The sequence below is a fragment of the Nothoprocta perdicaria genome, unplaced genomic scaffold (assembly GCF_003342845.1).
Source record: "Nothoprocta perdicaria isolate Ctin4 unplaced genomic scaffold, notPer1 scaffold_0, whole genome shotgun sequence".
Classification (NCBI taxonomy): domain Eukaryota; kingdom Metazoa; phylum Chordata; class Aves; order Tinamiformes; family Tinamidae; genus Nothoprocta; species Nothoprocta perdicaria.
In genome coordinates this window covers 5,317,297-5,325,801 of record NW_020454092.1, presented here as the reverse complement: position 1 = coordinate 5,325,801, position 8,505 = coordinate 5,317,297, and positions in this window count along the sequence as shown.

Here is an 8,505-nt window from a genome sequence, read left to right as displayed (position 1 = left end):
GGTGCGGGGAGGGGCGGCGCGGGGGGCGGGCGGGGGCGGCACCGGGAGCCGGGAACCGGGACTCGGAGCCGGGAACCGGCAGCCGGGAAGCGGGAACTGGCAGCCGGCGGGCGGGAACTGGGAGCCAGGCGGCACCGGCACCGCGCGTGGGGCAGCGGCTGCGGGGCGCCCATCACGGCGCTCGGGGCAGCGGCTCCCGGGCACGGTGCAGCCGGCACCGAGCAGGGTGCCCGGGGCCCGCACACCGGCACTGGGTCCCGCGCAMCGGCCCCTGCGCCACGGCCCGCAGCAGGCACAGCTCCCGGCCCGCACCTCGGTGTGCTCTGTCCTCTTCTGCCTCTGTGGTCCCTCTTGCTCCCTCTCACCCCATCTCTCTCCTTATCGCTGCCCTGATACTGTCCTCTGCTCATGCAACCCTGCGCCCACCTTTCCCTGCCCCTGCGAAGGACACGGTGGCACACCAGGGAGCAGGCCCCAAGCCAAGTGGCTGTGGGGGCCTCTCCCTGCRCTCCCTCCCCATGCTGAGAGCCAGGAGTCCGGATGGGAGAGACCTCTGCGTGCCCGATGTGGCTGCTGGCACTTCTCCATAGACGCAGCCTCCTTCCTGCTCCGCTGCGGGTTTGGTTTGTCATCACCCTGGGGACTGTGCCACCAGCTCCTGCCCTAGCCTGCCCGTGAGGCTCGGGGCAGGGCATTCAGCCCATGAACATGCCCAACCCCTGGCAGAACCTGGCACCGCCACCAGGTCCCCAGGACCCTGGGACATTGCACTGCTGTGCCCAGGTGTCTTCCCTGCTCTCAAGCCACCCCTGTGCCTCTGACTGGGACATGCCAGTGCTGATCATTACCTGCCCCTATCAGGTGATGGGTTCAAGGTCCCTCACCAGGACGTTTTGTCCCCTAGACAGTCAGGGAACATCTTCAGATTGGTGCCCAAAGCACTTTGTGCCCTTGAGGCTGGAGTTTGGGAGGTTTTGGAGGCCTGGGCGCCCCTGTGACTGGRAATGCACTGAGATACCAGGGCCTGGGACGCAAGTATGAGCGCCTGCCGCCCTCTCATGGCTGTTTGTGCTGGGTGCAGAGCTGCTCTGCCCTGGCCGGCCCAGAGCCCAGCAGGAAAAGCGGCAGCCGCATCCCCACCATCCTGCTGGCATCCTGGCTCTGTCCTGCTGTGCCCCTGGGCACCGAGCCCGTCTGCAGGACATGCAGCCCAAGCCCTGAGCTCCGCAGTGCAGAGGGCAGCAGCCCTGCAGTGSCACCAAGGTGAGAGCCGGGGCTCAGCGTGCAGCTCAGGAATACCCTCCAGGGCCTGTTTAATCCTCTGCACTCCGGGCACTAAGTTCAACAGCCTCCCCACTATGTACAGGTGCTCACAAGGGCTCCCTGCACCCAGCCTCAGCACCAGGACCTTCAGCCCCTGGGAGACAGGACAAGTCCTGGCTGGCCTAGGCACTGGATCTGCCCCCAGGGAGTAGGAGCATCTGCTGGTGCTGGATGCCCTGGATAATTCAGGCGGCATTTCCCACTCCCCAGCCACAGGAAGTGCAGCCACAGCAGGCAGGACAGGCTGAGGTGTGCACTGCTCAGGCACCAAGAGACACAAGGTGGCCTTATCCCAGCGGGTGCTGTACAGGGGGACAGTGCGATGTGGCCATCCTGGAGGTTGATGAGGCATTCCCTGAAGCTGGAACAGGGAAGCAAAGTCAATGCTCCCCAGACTGAGCCAGCCTCCATCCCACTGGGGCTCTCCTAGCACTCCCTGTCCATGTGAGAGCCAGGCCTGGCCTGCAGAGATCTCACCTCAAGCCTACGGCAAAACTGAGATGAACGTTTCTCTTCAGAGCGCTTAAAGCCTTGAGGTGGCTCCTAGGGCTAGTGCTGTCTCCAAGGCAGGCAAGGAGCCCAGGCGTCCGGCTCCTTCCTGCTGTAGCCACTAGGCTGTGCTCCATGATTTCAGACAGCAGCATCTCTGCGCAGGAGGTATCAAGGCCAGGAGCGGTGCCGAGYCCGCTGCAAGTCCAGGCTGCCCCGCTGCAGGATCGGGCCCCGTGGTGTCCCCACGCTGGACGGCCGTGGGGACAATGGGTCACCAAAGTCTCCTCCCGCCTTTCCCACCACCCCGCGCTGAGTTACGGGCACCCTGCTTGCAGCTGGAAGATGTTCCCAGGGCCGCGTCTCCGTCCGGGGAGCACATCCCGCTCCGGGGGTCGGCCAGCCGGGGCGGCGCGTCTGAGTCACCCGTGGGGAGCAGGCGGCGAGGGTGGCCGTCCCCGCACAGGCAGCCTGGGGCTGCGCAGGGACAGCCGGCAGGGCCAGTACGGGCTGTGGGGGTGGCCGTGCGGGAAGAGAGGGTCAGTGAGTCAGGCTGCACCGTCAGCGGCCCGCGGGGACTTCCAAGAGGAAGTGACTGGGCCATGACACATCCCCAGCCGGAGGACGCTGCGGGGGTCCTGGGGCATCTCCAGCTCCYGGGACAGCTCGTTAGCTGATTAGCTGCAGCGGCCGCCTGGGGACCTTGTTTCTCCAGGGTGGCTGTGGGGCTCCCATTGGGGCTGGTGGTGATATGGGGACAGAGGGACATCTCCATCAGGCTGTGACACTGCGGCTGGGTCCCTGGGCTGCGGGGCCACCCCAGGCTCCATYGGGCCTGGAAGAGGGCAGAGGCAGGAGAGGGAACACTGTTTATCCAGGAGATGCAGAGCTTGGTGGCCCCTTGCTGTGTGGGACGTATTGACGCCGAGCCACAGCAGGGGCRCAGGGCAGCTCCTCGTGTCCCTCCGCTCCCTCTTTAAGGCACCGTGCTGAGCCCCTGCTGCTCTGCACTTTCACAAGGGAGACCCCCCCATCCCTAGCGAGCTCCCACCACGTAAAATGTGGCCACTGGGACCAGAGCGAGCGCCTCTTTGCGTGACTCGTGCAGTGTCACCCAGGAGCGGGAAACTTTTCCCAGGGCTGCAGTGTCCCCTGCCTGCCTCTCCCACAGCCGGACGGCGGGATGTCCCATGGGAGGGCATCCCCTGAGTCACCCCCAGGAAAGCCCAGGCTGTGAGAAGGCTGAGGTTTGGCTCCCAGGACTGCAGCTAGCTGTYGGCTCTGCAACTGGAGATGGCCCCTCACGCCATGCAGCTGTGTGTCACGGCGCTGTCACCAYGTGAGTCACCAGCAGCCCTGGGAGCTCCGATTGCAGCAGCAGGGCTGCGCTGCTGGCCGGGGGGACACGGGGACACCTGAGGCAGACAGGCAGATCCAGGCTCAGGGCTGGCTGCTCTCCTGTGTCCCAAGAGCAAACCTCTTGCCGCTCTCTGGGGTCTACCTGGAGGTCCCATCCTTGTGCCTTCTTTCACCCATCAGCAAAGACGCATCCAGACCTGGGCAATAGCACAGGGTTTCAGCAGTGAAACCCACTCTGTTCCCCCCGATTCGTGCCCCACAGCATCCTGGGGGTCCAGGGCCTTTCTCCAAGGCAGGAGCCTTGGTTGGAGCTGGCCTGGGGATGCTGGCTCCGGAGCGCCGGCGACTTGTTATCGCGGGGAYGGGAGGCAGCCCGGCCTGCTCTCAAGTGGGCCAGGCTGATTAGTGACTTCAAGTGGCCACGGAGTTATTCTGAGTCAAGTAGGCCCGGAGGGCGCCGGCCCCGCTGTCGGAYGGCCTTGTCCTGGGGCGAGCCGGGAGCGCGGGGATGTGCGCCTGGCTCCGCTGGGACGTCTGCCCCGGCCCTGCAGCTCCACGCAGCCCTTCTGAGGCGGAGAGGGGCTCCCCCCGGTGCTCCGGGTGCTTCCTGCTCTCCCTCACTCCCGCTGCAAGCGGCTGTTTGCTCCAGCCCAAAGCAAACCTGATGTTATCTCCCAACTCCAGTTCCCTTGGCCGCGGGCCATGGTCGATGCCTCCTACGCAGGGCTTGTGAAGCCCATGCGGGGACCCGCGTGCAGAGCAGCCTGCGTACGCTCCTACATGACATCACGTTTACTGCCCACGGGGGCTCCAAGGACACCCCCTCCCCGCAGCATTGCTCCCAATCCGAGCGATACGTGTCCTCCTCGGCCCGTCACTGCACAGCTCGGSCCTCGACTCGGTGTCCTCTGCTCGTTGCGCTGGGCAGAGCAGCGTGCGAGGAACCGCAGGGGAAGGGATGGGCTGTCCCATGCTGGGGGAGCTGCATGGTGCTTGCATGGAGAGCCTGGGAGGCTGTTGGCTCCGCTTCATCACTGGTAGGTGGCTCTTGGTCTCTGTGCCCCAGCTGCCACTCCAGAGACTGCCACCCTGGGGCTAGATGAYCTCTGGAGSTCCCTTCCAACCTTAATGATTCTGTGAGTCTGTGAGAGCGGAGAGCATGTTAGCAACACGTAGTGTTAGCAGCACTACACGTTAGCAGTAGGTGTGGATTGTAGCATCAGGACAAAGTCAGACCCTCACTTTGTCCCTTCCCATCCAGACAGAGCTGGGCCTTGGCTTACGTTTCGTGAAATGGAGATTGTTGGAAAAGGGCAGTAACTTTCAAAGCTACAGGGTCTTGTTAAGGAGTGTTCTCCTGCCATCCATCCACCCATCCATCCATCCATCCACACATGCATGCATCTTTCCCAGACCCATCTCTCCATTCATCTACTTAGCCTTGTGTGCACTTGTGTATCCATCTATCTACAAAGGCATCCATCCACAAAGGCATCCATCCATCTTTCCACCCATCCCCAAACATACCTTCCTATCCATCCATCCATCCATCCATCCATCCATCCATCCATCCATCCATCCATCAGTCATCCCTGGCCTGCACAAGACGTGTGGAGCCGGACATGGCTCTTACTGCCCAGATAAGCCAGCGCTGGAAGGCAGGCGCCCGCGTCCGCCCCAGCAGCAGGGAGCTCTGGAGGGACAAAGCCAGGCTCCTGTGGTTGCCCAGGGAAGCAGCGAGATGCTCCCTCCATGCCTGTGGATGCCCTGGGCTATTTTCCCAGCTCGGGCCTTTTTGGGTGTCTGCCCCAAGCTCTCCTTGGGCCACCAGCCTGCACCCAGATCCACAGCACCCATCTGCTCCCACCGAGGCTGCCTGGGGGTGACACCTGTCCGTGCTGCTCTGCACCTTGGGGAGCACCCGACCCCAGGCAGCCYCTCTGAGCCCTCGCCGGCGACGTCCCTAAGCGTGTGCACACACGTGCTCAGCTGCACATGCGTGTGCGGGGCCGCGGGGCAGGCTGCGTGTGCCCGGGCCGCCGCGGCTCGGCGCGGGCTGCGGGGCCAGCCGCGGGGCAGCGGCCGAGGCGGCTGCGGCGGGCCGGGGGGGGGGACCCGTCTAATTTAGGAACGTCCCCGCGGGCGCTGTCAGCGCCGGGCGGCGCTCTGATCTGGGGACAGATCCTCAGCCCGCTCGCCGCCGCTGGCCGACATTAAAGGGCTCCGYGCCCCGATAAGGCCCCAGGCGCTCGGCAGCCGGATCCCCATCCATGCCTGCGGTGTGGGACTCGCTGTGCTCCGCTCACGCACGCAGGAGAGCCCCGTGTCACCGGCAGCTCCTTGGGGCACACGGGGGTCTCCGCGTGCCCCCCTGCAACACGTAGCCCCACGCGCAGCTCATCGGGCCCCAAGGCCGGGGCTTTGCTGCCGCTGGCCTTGCCCCGCGCGGAGTCCCCCGGCCGCCCGCGGCCGCCGCCAGCGCCCGTGTTGTTTTAATAAGATCATCCTCCTCCCGCAGTGAGGTCGCAGCCCGGGGCCCGTGACATCACGGCGCGCTGCCATGGCGACGGCGGGATGTCACAAACACCGCGCGATGACCTCACTGCAGGAGCGGGAGATGGGGCCGGCTGGGGTTTGATCCCGGCGTCCTCGGGACGCGCGCAGGGGAGGGACGCCGGCAAAGTATGCGGCCGCTGCGCGCCGGCCTGTTTGCCTTGGACGTCGCCGCGTCCCCCCGCTGCGGGAAGGGCCCGTTCCCCTTCCTCCCCGCGCCGCCGGCCCCGCCATTCCCAACGCTGCACACAGGGACGGACAGCGGGACGTCCCCCAGCCCTGTCCCGGCTGGCAGGTGAGCAATGGGGGCACCCCCAGCTCCCCGAGCCCTGACGTGCCCACCCTGCACTGTGCAAAAAGCCCTGAAACAGCCCCAAATGGGGCCATCCCCCCTGCTGGCCCTGGCACCATCATTCCCACCCTGGGGTGCAGGGGCGTCTGCCCAGCGCTCCCTGCTGCTAATTCTCACCGAGAGGGGCCAGGGCTGCCCAGAGGTGGCCGGGGAACATGGCGCTTTCCCCTGATAGCAAAAATAAATACATTAAAATTCTTGCAGGAGGCAGAAGAATGCGGGACGGCAGGAAAAAATTGTTTTATAATTTGTAATAACACAAAAGCCGGGGCGGGGGGTGCGGAGCGGCGAGAGGCGCGCGGAGGCACCGGCGGAGGCCGGGCTGCGGGGCGAGGGCTGCTCCGATGTGGAGACCACAGCCCCTGCTCCCGCCGCCTGGGCTCGGCGCTCGTGGCCCTCGGGGGCTCTTGGCAGCAGCGGGGCGAGCGAGGGGGCCTGGTGCCCCCATGGGGGGTTGCCCACAGGTCCCCGTGCAGGTCCCCGCCTCCGTTTCCCCTCTCCAAGGGGGGCTCTCTATGCCAGGGGGGAGGCATCCACAGGGCATCCAGTCTCAGCCCATCTGCGGGCCACATGGGCACCCTTGGCCGGCAGGGATGGCCTTAAGGTGTCCCTCTCCGCCCCCTGGTCCCCCGTCCCTGCAAGGGGCTGATTCCTGCCTGCACCCCCCCATTCCCCGGGGGCGCGATAAGGGCCGGCCGCCGCGCGCCAGGCGCACCTGCGCCCCCCCCGCCCCGCTCCCCTCCTCGGGCCGAAATCAAAGGGATTTTTCTGCCATTAGGAAATCAGATAAAGGCTTCTCACCTGCCCCGCGCTGCCTTTGCCGAGCGGCGGGGCGCGCGCGGCGCGGGGACAAGAGGCACTTTCAGCGCGGCGGCCGATGAGCCTCACGTTTCAGCACCCGGCGCGCGCGGCCCTCGGGGGCCGGGCACGGTGTCGGCGCGGCCCCGGCCCCGGCCAGGGCCCAGCTGCCGCAAGGACAACTCGACCCTGCTTATCCCCTCTGGAGCGCCGACGTGGATCCTGAATGCCGTGCAGGAGGGTGGGGGCAGATGCGGCAGGAACAGGGCAGGGATAAAGGGGAAATTGGGCACCCCCAGTGCTGGTGCAGGAGGAAASGTGCCTGGGGAAGGGGAAGATGTTGCTGGTTTTGGGGCCTGTGGCAGCCCAGAGGCTGCGGAGATGGGCAAGGGGTGGAGGAAGCAGCTCCCTCCCAGGCAGGGCAACAGAGCCTGGATCTCTGCTGGAGGCAGCGGGGTGGCCCTTGGGCACGGAGGATGCTCTGACTTGTCCGTTGCTGGAGGCTGGACCCCATGTTTCAACCCTTCTTCCCAGAGCCAGCCAGGGGTGGCAGGGTGCTCCAACCATGGGGACAGGGGTGCATGGTGGTCCCCAGGGGCGGACCCAGTTCCCTGATATGAATCCAGGGAAACTTCCCCCATTGCTGCCCAGGGTGCAGAAATGGGTGCAGGCAGCCTAGGAGCCCCAGTGCCTTCTCTCTCCGGCTCCTCAGCCCCRGCACGTCCTCCCTGTGCATCTCCCAGGCCCCTCAGCTTCCCCCTGCCCCAGGCAGCTCCCTGCTGCTGGTTTGATCCCACGCTGGGGGCTGGGGATCCCTGCAAGGTCCCGGCTGCACCTGAGATGAGATCACCGAAAGGAGCCAGGCCCTCCCTGCACTCCCCTCCTGCTCCTCTTGCTGCATGCTCGTCCTGGGGCTCTCTCCCACCTCTCCACCTGCATTCCCCCTTCCTCAGGAAAATGTCCCCAGAGGAACAGGGTGGGAGCTGAGGTCCCTTCTCTGGGGTCCCCAGAGCAGCCTAATCCTCCAGGTCYGACTAGTGGGGCTCCCCGGACACGGATGACCTTGTGTGCGGCCAGCGCGGCGAGGCTGCTCCGAGCTGGAGGCGGAGGAGCTGTGGGAGCAGCTGGAGGGGAGCAGCCGGATGGCTGGGGTTGTACCCRGGCCCTGGGGCAGCGTGAAGCTCCACGCAGCCACGGCTGTGGGTACAGGCTCATGCCAGTACCGCGTTAGAGAGGGGCTGTGCAAGGGCCAGGGACACTGAGGGTGTGCAGGGCTGTGCCAGGGTGTCGGGGTTGTGCTGAGACCCTACCAGGGCTGCGCCAGGCAGGGCTGCACCTGGCAGGGACCCTGGGGCTGTTCAGGACCCCAACATGGGCTGCACSAGGCAGACCCTGCTATGAGTCCCCCCCGGCCATGCCAGACGCGCTGTCAGGGACCCGCAGGCGGACAGTGTGGTGCCGAGCGCCGTGCCAGGACGCCCGGCCGCGCAGGGGGCCGCGGGCGCCGTGGCCCCGTGCCGGAGCCCGTGGCCCGCAGCGTGCCCTGCCCGTGGGCAGCACTGCGTCGCCGGCTGCGTGCACGGAGCCGCCGCTTGGCATCCAGGAGTCCCCCCGCCCGGCCCGCCCTGTCC